The 12,767-nt window shown below is 37.4% G+C and overlaps 1 protein-coding gene and 1 long non-coding RNA gene across 7 annotated transcripts in view; one reads left to right on the top strand and one right to left on the bottom strand.

Annotated features, from left to right (window-relative positions):
- Positions 1-5,785, top strand: part of LOC135294960 (uncharacterized) — a 38,029-nt gene extending 32,244 nt beyond the window's left edge. For 2 of the 4 annotated variants that reach the window (XR_010356970.1, XR_010356968.1), the window contains 2 exons: positions 4,913-5,017; positions 5,656-5,785. This is a non-coding gene — a long non-coding RNA (uncharacterized LOC135294960). Of the gene's footprint in view, positions 1-1,948; positions 2,359-3,526; positions 4,337-4,912; positions 5,018-5,655 lie in introns of those variants that run through there. The other 2 variants (XR_010356971.1, XR_010356969.1) reach the window with 2 other exon arrangements.
- ROBO2 (roundabout guidance receptor 2) overlaps positions 1-12,767 on the bottom strand; it is a 1,014,282-nt gene that overhangs the window by 465,366 nt on the left and 536,149 nt on the right. The gene's annotated exons all lie outside the window — the stretch shown is intronic.

Here is a 12,767-nt window from a genome sequence, read left to right as displayed (position 1 = left end):
ATGACTTCCTTTTGAAGAAGCTCCTATGAGGTGAGAAAGAGGCCAGTATTGTATTTTATTGTCTAGCTAATCTTTAAATTATGATCTTAATGCTCCAGCTATACTTGTCAGGTAGAATCATTATTTCTCTTACTTAAACTTCAAAGGTTTTTTTTTAATATGCCTCTAATGAAGGGAATATAGTCACATACATGGAAATTTTACATGTCAAAATCTATTATATTTTACATTTTCTCAGGAAACAATTAGATTCAAGCCACTGGGCTGGCTGAATACAGATAACCTGCATTTCTGTAGCATTGTATATATTTGAGAACATTTCTTGAGGTATTTATAGCATGTGAGTTCTTGTGCCTGTATTCCATTCTGTGAGCAAGGAATACTATTATCCCTATTTGCAGGTAGGAATATAGGAGAGTTTATGATTTGATCAAGAAGAAGTAATCAAATTTAGGCCTCCTAATTCCCAAGAGCTATTCCTTTCCACACTAATTCAGCTTCATTTAATATTGCTTAAAGATGTGCCTGGGATAGATAGAAGATGTGAATATGGAGGACAGAAAAGCAATTTTATATTTACCAGCAGGAGTTATAGTTCATCTGGAAACTTTTTTGAAATCAGGTATTTAGGGATAGATCATGAACTTGGAGAAAAATGATAAGAATGATCATGAATCTGGAAGACATGTCAAGATTGAAAAGGTGTGAGATTGTTTACTGCTGAGGAAAGAGGAATAACAGCTGTCACAGTAATCGTGTATGAAATAATGATGACACATAAAGTTTCTCACATGGTAGCATGAGAATAAAAAAAGCAAAACAAAAATGTTTTTTCATAAAGACATATTATCTGACTGAAGAACTGATTACTGCTGCCATCAGGAATACAAGATTCAGAGACATCTCTACAGAAAATATTTTATGATAAATATTCGTAATAAAAATGTGGAAATAAATTACCCTTCTGGGTTTGAAACAACCTTTAAGTATAAGCGATCAGTGTCAGATTATCCTACACAAGCCATCTGTTAGGTTATTATAATCTTCCTTAAAAGCTTTTTACATAGGGTATTGCCAGAAGAGAAGGAGCTTGGATCTGAGCCAGTATTCCTATTCCTACACTCTTGTGCAGAACTATCTGAAGAAGTGAGGCCGCCGCTCCTTCCCATGCACGCTGAGGGAGCACAACCACTCATTTCTGGGAGAAATGAAATTCCTGGAAAGATACTGAGTTCCTAAAATAATAACAGAATGGAGAAGCCCCATTTGCAAAAGTAAGCAGAACCATCTATAAGGATGGATCTGTAACAGTCATGTTAGGAAAGGTCAACATTTGAGCAATGTAAATTTATTTTAAAGGGAATTGATAAATTCTAGAAATATGATCTATCCCACATGAAAACAAAAATTCATCCATTCCAGGTTCTCTTTCCTTATACCTTAGCACAGCAAAGAAATATTGGTATTTATGTTTGTCAATATATAGAGATGCCATCTCAGACTTTTCACAGAAATTTCCTTAGAATTAAACAAATTAAATTTTCCTGAAAGCTATGTAAGCACGCCAGTCTAAGGCAGCAGGGATTCTTGCTTCTCATGGGTTTAAAATTATTTAGATAAGCAAGTAAAAGTCATAAAGAGGCAACAGGGTGAAGCCTAAAATTCTCACATCAGGAAGCAAGTGGGTTGTTATTTTTTCCCTTGGATCAGAAATATTAAGTTTAAATATCACTTCACCTTACTTCAGTATACACCACCATAGCGTAGCCTCACACAGGTATGGCCATATTTAGGTATGATCACAAACCTTTATAGGACAACAAGGGGTGATCATAAACCAAAGTAATCCCTGGAAGTGGCATAACACAAACAGCAGTCCTGAGTGATCTGTAGGACATACTGCTATTTTAAGATCATCTACTAAAAGGTTGATTCTTTCTTTTTGTAGGTAACAGTTTCTTTTATGCCACCTTTTCAAGCTGAAAAAGAAGGAAGTTTAGAATGTAATTCTGTAAAGCCACTACTGCCATGACAAGTAACTCCTCAGAACTACACTCCTCAAACACAGGCAAGAAAATGCCATGTGCTAATGGGCTTTGCAAGTGGTGATTTAAGATGACTGCTTCAGAAAAAAGCGTTCATCTCTAATAGCCATCACCTTCACTTTATTGTGGTTATCTGTCCCATGCACTTCATTCCACAGGCTTTATTCCATTCCATTCATCTGCCTGAGAAAATAATCAGCAGAAAGATGCCAAAGCATGCGGATGATATAAAATTATTCCTAATGGTCAAAAATGAAAAAAAAAAAAAAAATCCTGAGGAGTCCAGAAAGACCAAATGTATTTATAGAGTGATAGTTAAAATAGCAATTACAATTCATTATCAATAAATATGAAGGCTAATAAAAAAACCCAAACGTACACAATGCTGGATTTGATTTAGCTGTTACTCATAGCAGTCAGGATGGCAAACAGATTGTTGGGAGTTATTGGGAAAGGAGTCTGGGTATAAACAGAGACATATTAAACTGCTTGTGGATATTTGGTGTGCCCACACTGTAATTACTTTATGCATTGCTGGCTAGGCTGTCTGAAAAAATCATATGGTCCAAGTAATAAAAACATAGAAGGCTGACAAGTGTGAGCAGGGGGTGCAGCACAAGTTCTGCAAAAGAGAAAAGACTTGATAGTCTCCAATGAATAAAGGGGCAACTGGAAGGGTATTTGAAATTAAGGAAAAGGAAATCCTAAATGGTGTGAAAGTGATCAGTCAAGAAGCCTTTTTTCACAATGCAAAAATTGAGTCCAGCTTAAAAAAAATTAGATAATAGTTTTAAAGCAAATGAAAAAAAAACAATTTTTTTTTTTTGCACAGCAATGTCAAACCGATTGCCATACTATATTAAAAATGCAAAAAAAAAAAAAAAAAAGGCAACACACTTATATGAATTAATCAAGAAAAGATAAACTAATGGCTCTTAAACATGACCATCCAGATTATGATCCAAAGCAGGAAGTTCTGATGCTGCTGGATTTGGAGGGTGTACTAGCAAAAGACTTAATTTTGTATGACTTAAGTATGACTTAATTTTAAGTATCTCTGGAAGTACCTTCATTAGTTACTGCAGAGACAGAACATTAGGCTAAACAAGTCTGCTCACTCAGAAGGGAGTTGGACTGAATGCCACATTCCTGTTTTCTTAATATTCAATACCTGAACCATCACAGTTCTAAGTTAATATTGCCATCATATTTTGAATAATTATTTACTTTAATATCCTCATGAATTGTTATATTAGTTCTGCCTGTTTCTAAGTGGGTTGTATATAATTCACGATAGCACCCAAAAACTTCGTCTATGCACCCAAAATTCGGGTGGGCTTGGTTGTTCATATGCTAAAATTATTCATCTCAAATTTGTGGAGTCTTTACACCACATTATTAGAGGTATGAAGCATTCTTCAAAATTAGGATATCTTTTCTGGCTTCTAAATTGGTTTCTGTTCATCTCTGTTTCTATGCAGGGCTGTTTCCAGCTCATCTTCCTTAAAGAATTGTTTCCAGTGAAAATCTCTCCTGTGCCACAGGACTCACTATCCCACACTGTGGTTACTTAAAGCATGCACAAGGTTGTCAGGGAAGTTGTCAGTGGAGGTTGAACTGACATGCCTGAAGTTGGCAGATACACTTTAGGCACCCCTACAGTCTTATGCCTCTTAATTTAAACTGTGTTCAAAGTGGGCATAATCCCTGCAGCACAATGCAAGTGTGCCATATTCCATGGGAAATTCATTCCCTGGCCAAGCAGAATATTACCAATCCTAGCTAATGAGTTGTATGTACAGCAAAATGTTGACCAAATTCAGAAAATTAATTATAAGTAACTTTGATCAGAGAGGAAGAGACACAAGGAGAGGAACACACACATCAGAGCTTATTCCCAGTGGGGTTGTTTGAGAAGGAATCAGGCAACAACTTCAGTGGCAGAATATTGAAAACTGGCCTGGAGAATTAAGACTGCTAAAATATTTAGAGCTCAAGAGTAGAAATTACAAATTATTTGTTACATTCATAACATATTTCTTGGATTTCAAGTGGCACAAGAAACACAAAGTCATCTGATACTTGAGAAGCAAGGCTTATAGAACACAGTCTTCATGAAAGTAGCAAATTCATATTATTATTTTATAAATGCTCCATAGAAAGTGGAGAGTTTGGAAATTAAAGGGAAATTACAGTGGTCTGAGGATACATACAACTGAATAATTATGAACTCCACCGAAAATTATTCCATTGAAAACCAATTAACAGCCTTGTCTATACATCTCTTTCAAAAACCTGGTAGTAGAAATGTCTATTTTGGTATTGATTTCCATTGACTCTCATACACTTGCCTGCCATGTAAGCTATTTAAGAAAATGATTTTTTTCCCCCAGAATCTACTTTTGAACAATTTTGTAGTGTTAAAACATAGCAGCATTATCTATTAAACCAAAATACCCCATTAATAACATTGAGTACTGCACCTCTATATAAAACAGGGAAAAAAAGTGTGCATTTCCCTGTGGTTTTACACACAATATTTTTCCTGGGTGTAGTTGAACAGCCCTCTGCCATCCACCTGGCATACACCAATCACAAGAAGAAAATTCTCAATATGCACATGCCTATATAGCCAAACACAGCAAAGCAAAGGAATAACTCCACCTGTATAATTAAGGTATTTTTAAAAGGGAAAAGCAAGAGTGAAGACGTGGACTTCTAAATGAGAGAATTTTAAGTAGAAAACTCTTTTTTCCCAATAATTCAAATAATAAATTTCTGCAGAAAATGTGCTGAATTTTCACCCTGTACATCTTATCTATAAGGTGTCCAGATATCAGCTCCCTTTCCCTCTTGTCTTTAAACAGGTAACACCTCCTTTTAATCCTTCAAAGGACCCACAGGGCACACTTGAAGCTGCTTTTCAAACTCTTAATTAAAACCTCAGCAGGGTAATTGCAAGTGTAAGAAAGGTAAGAATGGAATGGCTGTTTTTGGGAGCGATGGTTACTGGGGCAGCACTGGAGGCACTGCTCTTCCCAAAACAGAGGGAAGCACTGCCAGGAGACTGGCACCTCCCTGCCATGGCAGCTGCTTTGACACCTACCTCAGGAACTAAACTGTAGAAAACAAAAAACCATAATGATCAGTGTACCAAGTTAAATACAATTATGTATCAGGCACGTGGTCTTTTAAAGGAGAGCAGGAAAACGTGGATCTTTTCTGGTAAGAGAGAAGGCTTTTCCAAAGAGCTTTTTTGTTTTTATTTTGTTACCCAGAGCAGCTGCTAAAGTGAAGGCAAGCTTTGGAGAATATTGCATTTCAGAGATGATGATATTATAAAGGGAAAGAGTTTTAAAGTGGATGAAAAGAAAGGACAGAATTTTTATCCATATTGTCCCAAATCTTTTCTGTTTGAATTTTTTAACCCAAACTCTCAGCATACTCTTAGAAGAGAGATCTGTGGGCCTGTTGCCAGAGCTTTTATGTGTAGAATCAAGGTCTCTTGGATTTTCAAAAGAGAACAAAAAAGCTAAACTGTTCCTGTTAGTTGCAAAATACACACAATGTGCGAAGTTGACAAGTGCTTTTTCTTCATCTGGGTTTGCAGTGACAACTTCTAGAGAAAACAGCAAAACAATTTTATTCCACATCCACTGAGCTAATCAGGGACAGCCTTTTGAGAGGGAAAATCCTCAAAAAATACCCTCCATGAGAAGAAAATAGCTCTTGAAAGCTTGCTTAGATAATAAAGAATATACAATAGTGAGCTAAGCCATGGAAAAGGCTGAGGAGCCTGAGTATATCAGATCTGCAGTGCTTGGCTAAACTTTACCTCTCCAACAAAATGCCAGTTCAGCCTGGGAAAGGAACACTCGGTGTGGGATGCAACTTGTGAACACTTCTACTGCTGCTGCTTGGCTTCTGAGACAGATGAAGTCCTGTCCAACCTACCACAAGAGGAATCTTTTCACATGAAATGAGAAAGGAAGAGAAGAAAAATTCTTCTGCCATAAGTACCCCGTCTATTTGGCATCTACTATGGCTTGCCCCTCGCTGGTCCTTCTCCACATGCTTTCAGAACATACAGGGCAATTTCCACTGATATCTCAGATTTTCCCTAATGACCTCAACAGATTAATTATTATCCAGCCCTGACAAACTTGTCTTCTTCCACAAGGAATGTCTGCTGAGAAAGGTGCTACTCTACCAAGTGGTAAATAACAAAAGATGTGAGAGGATTCGATACCCTTTGCCCTAACCCCCTGTTTATCTGAGGGAACATTCCATCTGTACGTAACAAAGCAGGCACTGTTCTTTAAACCACTGTAGAAACTTTGCTCCTACACATTGGGTCATTCATGTCCAGCATTTTTCAGACTGTGATTAATTTCAGAAGTGAAAATGCAGATGGTTGTCTAGCCAAATATTTGTGTGCACTTAATATCGCATCACATTACGTAGAAACCCTTACCCTAATTAAACTGAGGCATGAGCAATGTCTGGATACACTTGAAGGAGAGGGTATAAGGTTAGTTTACACAAGTGCTGAGTAATCCAGTTTATGTGGAACAAGATACTCTATTCTTCTACAAAAGACCTGACTGGAACTGCTGAGGTATTTTTGAGTGCCCATCTTGCTTCTTGCTTTACCTCAGTGTCTGTTGTCTTTTCTTTGCTGCTTGTAAGCATTGGAGGAAAGTGATAATAAAGCCCTGGAGAAATTAATTAACTAGACACCCCCTAAAATAATAAAGGAAAAAAAAAATTAAAAGATTGGCGTTAGTCAGAGGAATCCTAGTGGACTCAATTTGAATGAAATCACAAAAGCTTGGTGATTAATATGCTTAACAGTCTTTATAAAACATTATAAATCTGCTGAATACCTCCAATGTATAGATTATAAATATATTAGTTCAAGAAGCTACCACAAGAGGATTTCTGAAGTTAGAAAGCTGTGAAGAATTTTCTATATTTATTCATAAAGCTTTAATCTTTTATGCTGATAAACAAGCGTCCAAAAATATTCTGAATCACTTACAGCAATTGTCTGCCTTTCAAATGTGAAATACAGGATAAACCCTTCTTTGCAAAATGCAAAATAAAAAGAGCTAAAAAATATGAGCAGTTTTCACTTTCCTATGTACAGGATTTAAGAACCGTATTTATTGCATTAGCTATGCATCTGCTGCAAATAGACCCAATATCGACTTGCTTCCTTGAAGGAAGAGTGACTGCCAGTTTGAATTTAGTTCTCCTGGTTTGATCAAGTGGGTTTCAGTGAGCTAAAGTGACAACTGGACATTTAGCTGCTGCCCACAGCCCTGCCCTTGTCATATTTTCAGAGAGAACAGGAGAGAGCCGGTAGTGGCTGCAGTTGTCCTGAGCATGTTTGCATCCAGCAAATCTTATCACCCAGCTTCCAGTCCTCTGGAGTGCATCAATTGCGCCATATATTTTAATATTAATTTATTCCAGCTCTTAAGATTGATGGCAGATCAGGAAACACAGGCTGGGCAATGAGTGCTGTGATTTCTTAAAGCTTCATTTACCATTAATGCAAATCACATCAATTTCTTCATATGTTTAATGCTCCCACTGCTAACAGAGAACATTTCCAAGACTTCCAAGCTTGTTTCTATAACCTCCTGAAAAATATATCACCTAAATGCTACCTACTATTTCAAAGGGTGTATGTGATCTAATGCAGGATGTCTTTTTAAGAATCTGTATTTTCATAGAGGTATAAAAATTAAAGATTGAAAACCTAAACATTTTTAGCTGCCAGGGATTGTCATAAATGAAGCAAATTTAGCATTTAAAAGATGAAATTTTAAGAACATCTTGAACATCTTTTAATACACATATAGACTAGAAGAAGTCTTCTGTAGTCTTCTTGAGCATAAGGAAAGGGTAAACAAAGTTTTAACATAAAATACTTATTTTAAACAATCCTGAAGCAACAGATCTACTTACACATTATGAGACCCAGCTGGCAAAAAACACCAGAGAAGTGGAGAAATTAAAAACTACAGAAGAGGAGTTACATAAAGACCAAACTTACTGAGAACACCACAGAAGAAAGAAGAACTGCTGTCATGGAAGACCTGTAGCTAAAAAGATCAGAAAATCCACTCTGAAACACAAACAGTGCTAACACCCAAGCAATCATCAAATTACTTACACACTTTACTTGTACTTGTTTTAAAATGTGGAGGAAACACAACTGAAAAAGTGCTTAGCATCTCTCTGGGGATATTTTATGCTTGGATTTTCAATGTGTACAGGCAAAAAATGTGTTGTGGTTCAAATGGGTATTGAGCATTTAAATGTGATTGCACTGCAGGCTTAAATTAGTGAATTTGTGTTCTGTTGTCTTTCATAAAAGTGCAATTAGTTATGCTATTTGACCCTTCCTGTGCCTGAAATTCTAGATGACCTTGCATGCCATGACAGTGATGTTCTAAGGGAGAAGTGGGGTCAAAGTTTTGCATAAATGCAATAAGAGATTACTTCAAAAACAAACTAAACATGTATGTGTCTGTACTATGAATTGTTTGAAAATTATGGGATGGATCTGATTTTTCTTTACGTGTACCAGAGTGAAACAGGATTGAGTCTGGACTTGGATTCTACTCTTTCCTTCAGGCTGATGGCTGAGTACATGTCCTTAGCTTTATTCTCTTATGTTTCTGGGTTTAGTCAAGTGTAATCTGTGGGAAGAGCACCAGTTATATATATATGTATACAGCAAATATATCAAGAACTCACTGTCTTTCCTTTCTGCCCCCATCCAAGGGGGAGTTGTCTGGTTTGTGAAGACAGCTGATAAGAGCCTAGAGAAGCACATTTTGCCCAGGTGCCTGAGGGATGTTTAAATAAGGGGGTCAGAAATCCAGTGGGTCTCAGAATGGAGAGGAAAGCCCCCACTAAACCATGTCCCTCAGTGTACATCCACATCAACATCTTTTAAACACCTCCAGGGAGGGTGACTCCACCACTCCACTTCCCTCAGCAGCCTGTTCCAATACTTGATAACACTTTCTGTGAAGAATTATTTCTGAATCTCCAACCTAAACCTCCCCTATGCAACTTTCGGCCATTTCCTATTGTCCTGTCACTTGTTACCTGGGAGAAGAGGCTGGCTCCCACCTGGCTACACCCTCCTGTCAGGGAGTTTTAGAGAGTGATAAGCTCTCCCCAAGCCTCCTTTCGCCAGGCTGAGTTCCCCCAGCTCCCTCAGCTGCTCCTCACCAGACTTGTGCTCCAGACCCTTCCCCAGCTCCATTGCCCTTCTCTGGACTTCTGTTCCAGCCCCGCAATTTCTTTATTGAGAATGAGGGGCTCAAAACTGAATGCAGGATTCAAGTTGCTGAGTACAGGGGAATGATCACATCCTTAGTCCTTCTGGCCACACTTTTTCTGACATTTAAGTATTGCTAGAATATTTCTAGATATGCTTTTACTCTCCATCAAACAGTGTTTGTCAGACCAAACTGAAGTGTTTATTTTCAAACAGCAAACATTCAGCAACAGTAAAATCCCTTAAGAGTAAGTACTGATTAAGTAAATCTTGCTGCTTTTCAGTTCTTCTAAGAAATACAAACAGGAAAGCATTCGGACTCTAGCAGAAAAATGTCTGATGTAGGCTTTAGTAGGGTTTTTTTGAGGGGGGAGGGAGAGCAATTGCTCTTATTATTGTATTTAAAGAAATACTCATTATCTATTTAAATTTTCATGATACCCTCAGTGATGGCATGGACAGCTTCTCTGCAGAAATCCTAGCTGATCATTTCTGTTGTCAGTAATCAGCCACATGTTCTGTGTCAGCTCTGTATAGTTCAAGACACATCAAACTATTAGCAGAGGCAAAAATAAGAGGATTTGAGATAGTAGGAGTGAACTATGACACCAAGATTAAAAGGGACAAGAAGAAAAATTGTGAGAAAGAACCAGATGAGATCAGAAATCATGTTCTTTCCAGGCAGCTAGATAAAGACTTATTTTCCATTTAACTTGCAAAGTAGCAGTTGTCCATCCATATACATATTGTATGTGCATTTAGATATGTATACACACATGTGTTTACATGTGGGTTTTTCTAGCCCAAGGGAAAGCTATTACTCAAGCACTGCAGGCAGAGCAGGTACTGAGAGTTTGCCTTCCCTAAAACTGATTGAATTTGAGGTTTGGCAGAGCTCACTGGAACCTGAGAGGCCTCTGTGACCAAGACTTATCATTCTGACATCCTCCACAGGCATTTCTTCTCTTTTTCTAACCTGTCATGGTGACAGCCACTGCTACTTGTACAGACAATACAGAATAACACAGAGCAGTATTTCAATTTTTACCAAGCCCTGTATAAATGACTCCTTGGGTTAAAGCCTGGCCTCTCCCAACATATGAGTGTAGAAATCATTCTGCACAGTTGCAAGGAAAAAGTAGAGATTAGCTCCCCAAACTCTACAACATTTTTGAAATCCTAAACATAAACCTAAAATAAATTATTTATTAGATGAATGAAATATTTAGATGAGAATTATTCTGACATAACTGACACTTAAAATCAGTCACAAGCTAAAACTTTAAAAGCCAAACAAAAGATTGCTTAACTTTTTTTTTTTTCCCCACAAGAACCTGAAAAGTGTATTATAGTGAGAATTTTGATGGGGAAAGATGTTACTGTTTTTAATACTCTCATGTTTGAACCATCTTTTGGGTTGCAATAGCAAGCTGTTAGTTATTTCCTTGAAAAAGAACTGTATCCTCATGCCTTAGGCTAAACAGCGCAACTTAAGAATGCAGAAAAACTCAGAGCACTATGAACCTTCCAGATTTTCATAATGCAGTTTTCTCTGCATCTGTTCCTTGAAGTTTGGCTATGACAATAGGAGGCACTGCCTCTCAATGCCATTGTGAAGCATATGAACATTTCTGTCAGCTGCATCTTTAGGCTGCCTTGGTTTTAATTTTGAAATCCTCGTGCATTCCAATACTCAAAAGTGATAAAAAACGAAAAGGAAAATATCCAGGAAACGGAAGACTGAGCTGTGAAACCCTGGTCATGCAAGAGAAAGCAAACAAGCAGATGCCTCCACCTACTCCTTCACTTATGTGGACGTGGCATCAGTCCAGGAACCTTTTGATTCCAGGAAATGGGCCTTTATTGTTGCTGGACTATTAGTGATATCAAATCAGCTACAACATTTATTTTCATATTGATAAGTCCTTTTTTTTCTTCTAATTGAAGAATCATCAGACTGTTTCAGCTGTCCTTTTAGAACACTGGAGAAGAATTAGCAAGGTTCCAATCACAGTGATTGTCTCCATTCAGCACGAGAGGCATCTGAAACATATTCCTGCAGTTTTACTGTGTTTTTCTTTAGCTAAAACTTAAGACATGTTTTATGGCCAGGCCTAACTGGCTGAAAAACAGCCTCCTGTCTCTATCAGGTAATCGAACAATAATACCTTTCCTATTTAAGCACACCTTACATCTCCAGTTGCTATAATATAAAAATATTGAACGTACACATAACTGAGCTGCCAAGCTGTGCTGTAGCCATTTTAAGAATTTACAGGAAATGCATTAAACAGCTTCCATGAAGACTATTTGTACATTTACACTTAAGAAGGTTCTGAAATATCACTTGCTAAGTTCAGTATTACAAATAGAGTTTTATATCCCTGCTGATGGCAAAACAAGAGGAAAGATAATCTACATGACAGTCAGAAACTGTGGGATATAGGAAACGACCAGGCAGTGCATTTGGAGGGCAGTGAACTGCCAAGCATCACACCAGGAGTCATGATATGCTCAACAGGGTGCAAAATAATTTGTGATAATCTCTCTAGGAAAGATATTATGCACATCATGTGTTATTATTTATTGTCTTCTGGACGGCAGTGGCTGACTCAAGGCCATCAGAACATTTGCCTGAGAACTGAAGTAAAAATTTGAAATAAAACTGGCATAAAACTAGTGGCAGTCAGACTGAAATAAAGCACATTCTCCACAAAAGGGATTCAGTTATCCTGAAATATAACCTCAGCTTCAGAGAACTCATCAGATTTATTCTTTGCTTGATTTCTTCTACCTCTAAATCAAAAGTTGTAATGCTGACATTTTTAGAGTGCAGCACCTCAGGTGTGGCCACAAATCCACATTTAGTTACTTGGTGAAAAATAGCTCAGTTGGGAGTGGTGTTATTCTCATCCAAAAGTCCTTTTTCCTTCCACTCCTTACATTAAAGAAGTTGACTTCTTGATTTTTTATGACCAAATCTTCTTATTAAATTATGCCTCATTTCTTTGGGTCAAACTCACCAATGACAAATGCAAGAGCAACTACAGAATAAAACCAGATATTCAGTGGCCAGAGGGAATTTAACTTAGGAAACATGAAGATTAACCTTTTTCTCACATGCTCTTCAGACCAAATTTGGTCTTTTTCTAGATTCAATTTAAAACTTACAGTGTTATTTGGGTTTTGGTTTGTGGGTTTTTGCAGGTGTTTTTTGTGTGTTTTTGTTGTTGATGGTTGATTGGGGTTTTTTTTAAAGTCATTCATTGTTCACAGTCCCTAGAGATCAGGATTCATAAAGTAGGAGAACACAAAAGTTAATCAAGGACCCAGTCTTTCAAACTATGGGAAAGAACTAGAAAAAGAGCTGGTTTAGAAACACATTTCTTTCATGCTTCAAGATCTAGCCAGTATTTTAC

Source organism: Passer domesticus, chromosome 2, assembly GCF_036417665.1.
Source record: "Passer domesticus isolate bPasDom1 chromosome 2, bPasDom1.hap1, whole genome shotgun sequence".
Taxonomy (NCBI): domain Eukaryota; kingdom Metazoa; phylum Chordata; class Aves; order Passeriformes; family Passeridae; genus Passer; species Passer domesticus.
This window is presented reverse-complemented; position numbering and strand designations above follow the sequence as displayed.